The sequence below is a fragment of the Lithobates pipiens genome, unplaced genomic scaffold (assembly GCF_037356315.1).
Source record: "Lithobates pipiens isolate NorthernLeopardFrog02 unplaced genomic scaffold, aLitPip1_a1.2 Scaffold_23, whole genome shotgun sequence".
Lineage (NCBI taxonomy): Eukaryota > Metazoa > Chordata > Amphibia > Anura > Ranidae > Lithobates > Lithobates pipiens.
In genome coordinates, this window is record NW_027507785.1 from 47982983 (window position 1) to 47996045 (window position 13063).

General features: G+C 43.8%; 1 protein-coding gene across 1 annotated transcript in view; it reads right to left on the bottom strand.

Moving 5' to 3' along the window:
* DAG1 (dystroglycan 1) overlaps nt 1-4725 on the bottom strand; it is a 29327-nt gene extending 24602 nt beyond the window's left edge. Inside the window, exon 1 of the mRNA XM_077451558.1 lies at nt 4595-4725. The gene's annotated coding sequence lies outside the window, so the exon portion shown is untranslated. The remainder of the gene's footprint in view (nt 1-4594) is intronic.
* Nucleotides 4726-13063: the final 8338 nt, after the last annotated feature.

Genomic DNA, 13063 nt, shown 5'->3' on the forward strand with positions numbered 1-13063 from the left:
GGTTCCTCAAGTCATGAAAATTTTTGGGGTTCCTCTAGGGTTAAAAGGTTGAGAAAGCCTCACCTCCAAGTGTCAGTCTCAATGTTCAGAAGGAAGCCAGAGAAATGCACTCAGAGTTCAGGAGGCAGTCAAGCCAATTTGGGATCCATCAGACAATGAAAGCAGAAGACCTGACCCCCCTGCTTTTTTTTATTTTTATTTTTTTTAGGCATAAGTGGTGACTTGCCCATCCACCCAGCCCAGAGAACACACAATCTGCAAATCCCGGGAGTCTGGCTATAGCAGTCCTGAGATAAACCACTGCTAGTGCCAAACTTTTCAGTATAAAAAAAAAAAAAGAATCTGGCTCCTCCTGGATTGTACTTCAGTGTTAAGGAACTAAAAGTGTCAGGATGTGGGTCAATCAGTAGAGGGCATCATTCAGTGGGGTGTGTGTGTGTGTGTGAGAATGGGGGGGGGGGATTGGCCAACAAATCCCAGGAATGATAGGAATGTCCTCCTGAGACACAACACTCCCAGAAAGTGGAATTCCGGGCAGGTAGAGAGCCACTCCGGGTGGGACCGACCTCTCTGATAACAGACCAAATATTCCAAATATTCTCCACAAAGAACCATCCATGGCCGTCCTCCACCTGCACCAATCTCAGCTTACAGATGTGGTTGTATATACTCACCGACACCCCACCCAGCTGCCCATACACACACCACCAATTGCTGCAATACATCCAGTTGCACAATGAACATGGCAGATTAGTGAGTGTGGTATAAACCAGCCAGACTTATCATACGGACGTGCTTCTAAAGAAATTGCCAGCGTGCTGGACGGTTTCCGAGCAGAACTTGCGGCGCTGACGATCAGCTTTGTGTGAGCAAATCCTGATGGTGTATGAGGGACGCATTGATGCAATGCAAGCTTAGACACTACAAGTCACACAATGCCCTCTCAAGACATGAAGGGCCACAGCAGCTGCAAAACATTTTACTGGAGGATGAAAATGTATGAGGAGGGATTCTCACAGAACCGACAACTTGTCTGCTGCTCTATACAGTACAGAAGGTGGGAGTAGGATTACACCGACACCCCGGGAAGGCAGTATATACTGACACTGCGCCTGCACAGGGCGATCACACTACAGTAATCTCCGCTCAATCATTAGACGGGACAGTCACTTATTAACTAGAGGAGAGCATTCACCTTCCCACTGGGCAACCTCTCTGCAGAGAGTCTTTCCACCAATATAGGAGGGCAAATCACCACGAGGACACGCCATGTACTAGGCACAGTGAATGTCACCCCCACATTACAGCACCATAGAACACAGGAGGATAGGGGAGGGTATACAGAACATGCACAGCACTGACCCCCATAACCCTTCCACCATAACAAGACCCACAGCACTAACCCCCTATACCCCTCCGTCATGACAGGACACACAGCACTGACCCCCCCCCCCCATATCCCCCTCTACCATAACAAGACTCACAGCACTGACCCCCCCCCCCATATCCCCCTCTACCATAAGACTCACAGCACTGACCCCCCCCCCCCCCATATACCCCTCTGCCATAACAAGACACACAGCACTGACCCCCCCCCCCCATATACCCCTCTGCCATAACAAGACACACAGCACTGACCCCCCCCCCCATATACCCCTCTACCATAACAAGACTCACAGCACTGACCCCCCCCCCCATATACCCCTCTGCCATAACAAGACACACAGCACTGACCCCCCCCCCCCCCATATACCCCTCTGCCATAACAAGGCACACAGCACTGACCCCCCCCACATATACCCCTCTGCCATAACAAGACACACAGCACTGACCCCCCCCCCCATATACCCCTCTACCATAACAAGACTCACAGCACTGACCCCCCCCCCATATACCCCTCTGCCATAACAAGACACACAGCACTGACCCCCCCCCCCCCCCATATACCCCTCTGCCATAACAAGACACACAGCACTGACCCCCCCCCCCATATACCCCTCTGCCATAACAAGACACACAGCACTGACCCCCCCCCCCCCCATATACCCCTCTGCCATAACAAGACACACAGCACTGACCCCCCCCCATATACCCCCCTGCCATAAGACACAGCACGGCCCCCCCCCCATATACCCCCCTGCCATAAGACACAGCACGGCCCCCCCCCATAACAAGACACACAGCACTGACCCCCCCCCCCATATACCCCTCTGCCATAACAAGACACACAGCACTGACCCCCCACCCCATATACCTCTCTGCCATAACAAGACACACAGCACTGACCCCCCCCCCATATACCTCTCTGCCATAACAAGACACTAGAGCACTGACCCCCCACCCCATATACCCCTCTGCCATAACAAACACACAGCACTGACCCCCCACTGACCGGGATTCAGCACAGACCTGGATCCATCAAGCTTGGAAGGATCAAGTGAAAACCTGCAGACAGTGTGGTGTACAGGGGACCCCCTTTTACTGGTCATTAAAGTCACAATATTTCTGGAGAACCTGTCTTCATACAATTCTGAGACCGATATGAGAAAAAAAAAAAAAAAATATATATATATATATATATATATATATATATATATATATATATATATATATATATATATATATATATATATATATATATATATATACACACATACACACATATATAAGGGAAAGCAGCAATAATATGAAAAAAAAAAAAGGAAGAAAGTTTCCCAACACCTGAGAGGTGTGCTCTCCTGTGTGGTGTCACTCCGTAGAGATCAGATAAGGATCACGGGGGTCACCGACATCAGAGATAGGAAACCCGGAACAAATCTTCATCTGTATACAACAGAGAGAGGAAACCTCAACTTCCCCCATCTCCTCCTCACCTCCTGTGTGATTTCTCCGAAATATCCTGACACACACACATACATACATACATACATACATATATATATAGTATACACACACATATATATTTTACACAGTGTATATAGTAGAGGGACATAACTGTGTAGGATACTGTAAATCATAGATTATCAACCAGGGTTCCTCCAGAGGTTGTAGGGGTTCCTCCAGATTTGGGCAATTTTTGCCTCTCAGATAAGTTCCCACTGACACCATTGATCTTTTTAACTCTCTGTAAGGAGGTAATTCTTCCCAATGACCACAAGTGTGAGGACCATTCTTCCCACCGACCATCACACTAATGTATCATGAGTTGTAGATTCCTCATTGTTAGCAGGAGGTTCCCCCGAGACCAGAGAACTATTTCAAGGGTGTTGAAAAGGTTGTGAAAGGCTGGTATAGAGAAGATATTACAGAGTGCACAGTATACACATATATACAAGAGAGAGAACACTGTCTATATACACACATTATATTGGAGGGAAACTTATACATGGAGAAGAACACACAGCACTCTATATATATATATATATATATATATATATATATATATATATATATGAGAGAGAGAGAGAGAGAGAGAGAGAGAGAGATCAGTGTGAGCTCTCCACATATATAGATGGAGTGATGTACACAGAGCTGTATACAGTGTATATAATATATAGGATCTTGTATACAGTACATGTGAGGTGTATGACAAGTACAGGAGATTATATATATATAGGTTATCTCTGTATATAGGATGTTATATACAATGTATGGGAAGTACAGGAGATACAATGTATTGGTGTTGATGTGGAGGAGATCTGTATACAATGTATCGGTGTGGAGCAAAGATGTATACAATGTATCGGTGTGGAGCAAAGATGTATACAATGTATCGGGTGCTGTATACTATGTGAGGACTGTGAAGCACACAGGAGAAATATATATATATGTATATATAGAAATCAGTGTTATCTCTGTGTATACAATGTATCGGTGTGGAGGAGAGTTGTATACAGTGTATGTGATATATATAGGAGGTTGTATACAGTGTATGTGATATATATAGGAGGTTGTATACAGTGTATGTGATATATATAGGAGGTTGTATACAGTGTATGTGATATATATAGGAGGTTGTATACAGTGTATGTGATATATATAGGAGAGTTGTATACAGTGTATGTGATATATATAGGAGGTTGTATACAGTGCATGTGATATATATAGGAGGTTGTATACAGTGTATGTGATATATATAGGAGGTTGTATACAGTGTATGTGATATATATAGGAGAGTTGTATACAGTGTATGTGATATATATAGGAGGTTGTATACAGTGCATGTGATATATATAGGAGAGTTGTATACAGTGTATGTGATATATAGGAGGTTGTATACAGTGTATGTGATATATAGGAGAGTTGTATACAGTGTATGTGATATATAGGAGGTTGTATACAGTGTATGTGAGGTGTGGAGATCTGTATACAATGTATATAATATATGGAATGTTGTATACAGTGTATATATGTTGGGTGAGGCGGGTATGTAGCGGTCTATGTTGGGTATAGAGGGCGGTCTCCCGGTCTCGGTCCCTCACACACGGACAGGCCCCTGGGCCCCTCACACCGGACACACGGGCTCTCCTCTCCCCGCCCTCCTCTCACACACACAGGCCGCCGAGCTCTCGTCATTCCCCGGCTCCCCCCTCACCTCTCCTCCGGATCTCCGCTCTCTCTCTATCTCTCTCCTCAGTGTCAGGCCGGACTCCCCCCTCACTCTGCCATCAGCTGGACCCGTCCGCTCTGCCCGCCTGTTCCGCTCCGCCCCCCCTCCCAACGACACGCCCACCACCCCCTATCGTCACTCCCAGTCCCGCCCCTGAACGTCCCTCACGGCGGAGGGGAGGGCGGAGCCGTGCGGGGGGAGTGGGCGGAGCTTGGCCTGGCGGTGGCGGGTCTATGTGAGGTGAGCCCGGAGCGGTGCAGGGGAGGGGACTTTCCCCTTTCCGAGGTCCGCGCAGACGATGAACCGGGAGATCCAGAGAGGGCGGGGCCAGGGGAGCGGACACCGGCTGGGATAGAGGCCCGTACGTAACTGCGGTAACCTATAGCAACCATTCGGGCTCCTCCTTGCGGCAGCCGGGCCTGTGAAGGGTTGTCATGGTTACCGCACACAGTGCTGAGGAGAAGAGACACAAGTCATGTGACCCTTCCCACAAATCAGCATCTTCTCCCTACTTCACCCAATCACACATCTTCTCCAATATGGAGACCACGCCCCTCATATATACCCCATACACTAATATATATATTATATACCCCATACACTAATATATATATATTATATACCCCATACACTAATATATATATATATTATATACCCCATACACTAATATATATATATTATATACCCCATACACATATATATATATATATATATACCCCATACACTAATATATATATATATATATTATATACCCCATACACTAATATATATATATATATATTATATACCCCATACACATATATATATATATATATATATATATATATATACCCCATACACTAATATATATATATATATTATATACCCCATACACTAATATATATATTATATACCCATATACTAATATATATAATATATACCCCATACACTAATATATAATATATACCCCATACACTAATATATATATTATATACCCCATACACTAATATATATATTATATACCCCATACACTAATATATATATATATATATACCCCATACACTAATATATATATATATATTATATACCCCATACACTAATATATATATATTATATACCCCATACACTAATATATATATATATTATATACCCCATACACTAATATATATATATTATATACCCCATACACATATATATATATATATATATACCCCATACACTAATATATATATATATATTATATACCCCATACACTAATATATATATATATATATTATATACCCCATACACATATATATATATATATATATATATATATATACCCCATACACTAATATATATATATATATATTATATACCCCATACACTAATATATATATTATATACCCATATACTAATATATATAATATATACCCCATACACTAATATATAATATATACCCCATACACTAATATATATATTATATACCCCATACACTAATATATATATTATATACCCCATACACTAATATATATATATATATATACCCCATACACTAATATATATATATATAATATATACCCCATACACTAATATATATATATAGTATATACCCCATACACTAATATATATATATTATATACCCACACACTAATATATATATTATATACCCCATACACTAATATATATATATTATATACCCCATACACTAATATATATATATTATATACCCCATACACTAATATATATATAGTATATACCCCATACACTAATATATATATATTATATACCCCATACACTAATATATATATATTATATACCCCATACACTAATATATATATTATATACCCACACACTAATATATATATTATATACCCCATACACTAATATATATAATATATACCCCATACACTAATATATATATATATATTATATACCCCCATACACTAATATATATATTATATACCCCATACACAAATATATATATATATATATATATTATATACCCCATACATTAATATATATGTATATATTATATACCCCATACATTAATATATATATATATATATATATATATTAGTATATGGGGTATATAATATATATATTAGTGTATGGGGTGTATAATATATATATATATATATATATGTATGGGGTATATAATATATATTAGTGTATGGGGTATATAATATATATTAGTGTATGGGTATATAATATATATTAGTGTATGGGGTGTATAATATATATACCCCATGCACTAATTTACATTTATACAGTAATCAGTGCATTTTTATAGCACTGATCGCTGTTAAAAATGTCAATGGTCTCAAAAATGTGTCAAAAGTGTCCGATCTGTCCGCCGCAATGTCGCAGGCCCGATAAAAATCATAGATCACCTTAATTACTAGTACATTTTGTAGACGCTATACCTTTTGCGCAAACCAATCAATAAGCGCTTTTTGTGATTTTTTTTTTTTTTTACCAAAAATATGCAGAAGAATATATATCGGCCTAAACTGATGAAGAAATATATATATATATATTTTTAGATTTCAGATATATATTATAGCAAAAAGTAAAAAAATATTGTGCTTTTTTTCAAATTTGTCGCATTTCTTTTGTTTATAGCACAAAAAATAAAAACCGCAGAGGTGATCAAATACCACCAAAACAAAGCTCTATCTGTGGGGAAAAAATGACGTCAATTTTGTTTGGGTACAACGCCGCACGACCGCGCAATTGTCAGTTAAAGCGACACAGTGCCGTATCGCAAAAAAAAAAAAAGGCTCGGCCAGGAAGATGGTAAATCCTTCTGGGGCTGAAGAGGTTAATCTGTTTTCACAAATAAATGTAGCAAACAATAATGCACAAGGCTGGTGCTCCCTCTTTGCTCTATTCGCTCTCTTGATTGGTAGGATACCCCTATCCTGGAGGGCAGCAAGGCCTGAGGAATTACCCTTTGAGCATTATATAACCCGGACATCACGTGCGAGAGTATTTGTTTACTACTATACGCTATATTACCAAAAGTATGGGGACACCCTGCCAAATCATTGGATTCAGGCGTTCCAATCACCTCCATGGCCACAGGTGTATAAAATCGCACACCTAGGGCATGCAGACGGCTTCTACAAACATTTGTGAAAGGAGCTCCGTGAATTCAAGCGTGGTACCGTGATCGGTCGCCACCTGTGCAATATGTCCATCCAAGAAATCTCCTTGCTACTAAATATTCCACGGTCAACTGTTGGTGTTTTTTTAACAAAGCGGAAGCAAATTGGAATGACAGCAACTCAGCCACCAAGTAGTAGGCCACGTAAAATGATAGGGCGGGGTCAGCACATGCTGAAGCTCTCAGTGCGCAGAATTCTGCAGAGTCAATAGCTACCGACCTCCAAACTTCACGTGGCTTTCTGATTAGCACAACAGCAGTGCGTAGAGAGCTTCATGCCTGTGAGCCGGGCCTTCTCGTCGGTCAACTGTTTGTGGTTTTATAACAAAGCGGAAGCAAATGGGAACAACAGCAACTCAGCCACGAAGTAGTAGGCCACGAAAATGATAGCGCATGCTGAAGCTCAACAATGCGCAGAATTCGCCAACTGTCTGCAGAGTCAATAGCTACCGACCTCCAAACTTCACGTGGCCTTCAGATTAGCACAACAGCAGTGCATAGAGAGCTTCATGGCATGGGTTTCCATGGCTGAGCAGATACATCCAAGCCTTACATCACCAAGTGCAATTCAAAGTGTCGGATGCCGTGGTGTAAAGCACGCCACCACCGGACTCTAGAGAGATGGAGACGTGTTCTCTGGAGTGGCGAATCATGCTTCTCTGTCTGGTAAGCCGATGGACGTGTCTGAGTTTGGTGGTTTCCAGGAGAACGGTACTTGCCTGACTGCATTGTGCCAAGTGTAAAGTTTGGTGGAGGGGGGATTATGGTGTTGGGTTATTTTTCAGGGGTTGGGCTTGGCCCCTTAGTTCAAGTGAAGGAAACTCTTAAGGCATCATCATACTCAGACATTATGGACAATTTCATGCTCCCAACTTTGTTGGAACAGTTTGGGGATGGCTCCTTCCTGTTCCAACATGACTGCTCACCAGTGCACAAATCAAGGTCCATAAAGACAGGGCTGAGTGAGTTTGGGGTGGAGGAACTTGACTGCCTCCTGACCTCAGATAGAACACCTTTGGGATTAATTAGAGTGGAGACTGCGAGCCAGACCTTCTCGTCGGTCAAGCGTTAGTGGTTTTATAACAAAGCAGAAGCAACTGGGAACAACAGCAACTCAGCCACGAAGTAGTAGGCCACGTAAAATGATAGAGTGGTGTCAGCACATGCTGAAGCTCAACAATGCACAGAATTCGCCAACTGTCTGCAGAGTCAATAGCTACCGACCTCCAAACTTCATGTGGCCTTCAGATTAGCACAACAGCAGTGTGTAGAGAGCTTCATGGCATGGGTTTCATTGGCTGAGCAGATACATCCAAGCCTTACATCACCAAGTGCCATTCAAAGTGTCGGATGCCGTGGTGTAAAGCACGCCGCCACCGGACTCTAGAGAGGTGAAGACGTGTTCTCTGGAGTGGCGAATCACGCTTCTCTGTCTGGTAAGCCGATGGACGTGTCTGAGTTTGGTGGTTTCCAGGAGAACGGTACTTGCCTGACTGCATTGTGCCAAGTGTAAAGTTTGGTGGAGGGGGGATTATGGTGTTGGGTTATTTTTCAGAGGTTGGGCTTGACCCCTTAGTTCAAGTGAAGGAAACTCTTAAGGCATCATCATACTCAGACATTATGGATAATTTCATGCTCCCAACTTTGTTGGAACAGTTTGGGGATGGCTCCTTCCTGTTCCAACATGACTGCTCACCAGTGCACAAATCAAGGTCCATAAAAACATGACTGAGTGAGTTTGGGGTGGAGGAACTTGACTGCCTCCTGACCTCAGATAGAACACCTTTGGGATTAATTAGAGTGGAGACTGCGAGCCAGGCCTTCTCGTCGGTCAAGCGTTAGTGGTTTTATAACAAAGCAGAAGCAACTGGGAACAACAGCAACTCAGCCACGAAGTAGTAGGCCACGTAAAATGATAGAGTGGTGTCATGCTGAAGCTCAACAATGCACAGAATTCGCCAACTGTCTGCAAAGTCAACAGCTACCGACCTCCAAACTTCATGTGGCCTTCAGATTAGCACAACAGCAGTGTGTAGAGAGCTTCATGGCATGGGTTTCATTGGCTGAGCAGATACATCCAAGCCTTACATCACCAAGTGCAATTCAAAGTGTCGGATGCCGTGGTGTAAAGCACGCCGCCACCGGACTCTAGAGAGGTGGAGACGTGTTCTCTGGAGTGGCGAATCATGCTTCTCTGTCTGGTAAGCCGATGGACGTGTCTGAGTTTGGTGATTGCCAGGAGAACGGTACTTGCCTGACTGCATTGTGCCAAGTGTAAAGTTTGGTGGAGGGGGGATTATGGTGTGGGGGTTGATTTTCAGAGGTTGGGCTTGACCCCTTAGTTCCAGTGAAGGAAACTCTTAAGGCATCTTCATACTCAGACATTTTGGACAATTTCATGCTCCCAACTTTGTGGGAACAGTTTGGGGACGGCCCCTTCCTGTTCCAACATGACTGCGCACCAGTGCACAAAGCAAGGTCCATAAAGACATGGCTGAATGAGTTTGGGGTGGAGGAACTTGACTGCCTCCTGACCTCAACCCGATAGAACACCTTTGGGATGAATTAGAGTGGAGACTGCGAGCCAGACCTTCTCGTCCAACATCAGTGCCTGACCTCACAAATGCGCTTCTGGAAGAATGGTCAAACATTCCTATAGACCAATGATGGCGAAGCATGGCACCCCAGATGTTTTGGAACTACATGCCAAAACATCTGGTGCATGTGCATCATGGGAAACGTAGTTCCAAAACATCTGGGGTGCCAAGGTTCACCATCACTGCTCTAGACACACTCCTAAACCTTGCGGACGGCCTTCCCAGAAGAGTTGAAGCTGTTATAGCTGCAAAGGGCCAACTCAATATTGAACCCTACAGACGAAGGGAGAACTACAGCTGCTAGCGTGTTCAGACACCCCGCAATCCAGCTAAAAGAACTACAAGTCCTATCATGTGTAGACACTCTGCATTCCAATTGAGAGAGAGAGAGAGATACATTTTCTAGTGTACACACACCCTGCTTTCCTCTAATGGAGGGAGAACTACTACTCCCAGCTTGTACAATACAAACGCTCTGCACTCCTCAGACTGAGAGAACCACAACTCCCAGCATGTACAGACACTCTGCACTCCTACAACAGAGGGAAAACTTAAACGACCAGCATGTGCAGACACACACTCTACCACTTCAAATGATGGAGAACTACAACTACCATCAGATACACCCTGCAGTGTCTTTGAACACTAAAGTGGAGGGATCTCGTATTTCAGAAAAAAGCACCGAAATTAAACTTATCAAATACCCAGAACTGCTGAGGAGATGAAAACATTCACATTTCCCCCCCCATGATCCTAATTCTTACAGACATGAGGAGCCTTGTGAAGTGTAATTTAATTATAAAGGATGGTATACAGTTATAGCTGCTGTTGTATTATACTTGAGACCCATGCAGTGCTAAGCGCTGTTCCCTAGGATGTGCAGCACAGGCGTTCGGTGCGCACAGGTTCCAGCAGGCCTGCCCTGCCCATCTTATTAAACTGCTGGAAATTATAGGCTGTATCTCCGCTTTATGATCTTCAGAAGAAGGAACACAAAAGAGCGTTTCATTCACTTTTATTGGTGTTTGTAGATAGGGAAGAATCAGATGCGGTGGAGGAGTCGGGCAGATAACGGCCAACTGTATTTATGCCCCATTTCATTAAACACAAAACTCTCTGTCTTTTCTCACTCTGGAGACTTGTAATATCACTTACTGGAAAATGTCAAGTATTATAAGAGGCCAAATCTGTGTTACTGCCTTTTCGAAGGATATACGGTAATGCCAGAGTACAGGAAATAAGTATGTGATCACCTGACAAATACTGCATGGAAAGATCCACTATGAGACTCACCGGTCAAAATACCAGATCCACTATGATAGACCTGCCATGGCATACACATTGGCCACTGCACCAGATCCACTATGATAGGCTTCTGCCATAGCATACATACCGGCCACAGCGCTAGATCCACTGTGATAGACATCTGCCATGGCATACAAACCAGCCACAGCACCAGATCCACTATGACAGACATCTGCCATGGCATACATACCGGCCACAACACCAGAACCACTATATGGGACATCTGCCATGGCATATACATTGTCCGCTGCATCAGATCCACTATGATAGGCTTCTGCCATAGCATACACACCGACCACAGCGCTAGATCCACTGTGATAGACATCTGCCATGGCATACACACCGGCCACAGCACCAGATCCACTATGACAGACATCTGCTATGGCATACACACTGGCCACAGCACCAGATCCACTATGATAGACATCTGCCATGGCATACACACCGGCCACAGCACCAGATCCACTATGATAGACATCTGCCATGGCATACACACTGGCCACAGCACCAGATCCACTATGACAGACATCTGCCATGGCATACACACCGGCCACAGCACCAGATCCACTATGATAGACATCTGCCATGGCATACACACCGGCCACAGCACCAGATCCACTATGATAGACATCTGCCATGGCATACACACTGGCCACAGCACCAGATCCACTATGACAGACATCTGCCATGGCATACACACCGGCCACAGCACCAGATCCACTGTGATAGACATCTGCCATGGCATACACACTGGCCACAGCACCAGATCCACTATGACAGACATCTGCCATGGCATACACACCGGCCACAGCACCAGATCCACTATGATAGACATCTGCCATGGCATACACACCGGCCACAACACCAGAACCACTATATGGGACATCTGCCATGGCATACACATTGGCCACTGCACCAGATCTACTATGATACGCTTCTGCCATAGCATACACACCGACCACAGCACCAGATCCACTATGATAGACGTCTGCCATGGCATACACACACAGGCCACAGCACCGGATTCACTATGAGGGACTTATGCCATGGCATACACACAGGCCACAGCACTGGATCCACCATGCTAGACTGCTGCCATTGCATACACACAGGCCACAGCACCAGATCCGCTATGATAGACATCTGCTATGAAATACACACCAGCCACAGCACCAGATCAACTATGATAGAAACCTGCCATGGCATACACACAGGTCACAGCACCAGATTCACTATGAGAGACTTCTGTCATAGCATACACACACCGGCCACAGCAACAGATCCACTGTGCTAGACTTCTACCATGGCACACACACCAGCCACAACACTGGATCCACTATGATAGACTTCTGCCATGGCATACACACCAGCCACAGCACCGGATTCACTATGAGGGACTTCTGCCATGGCACACACACCATCTAC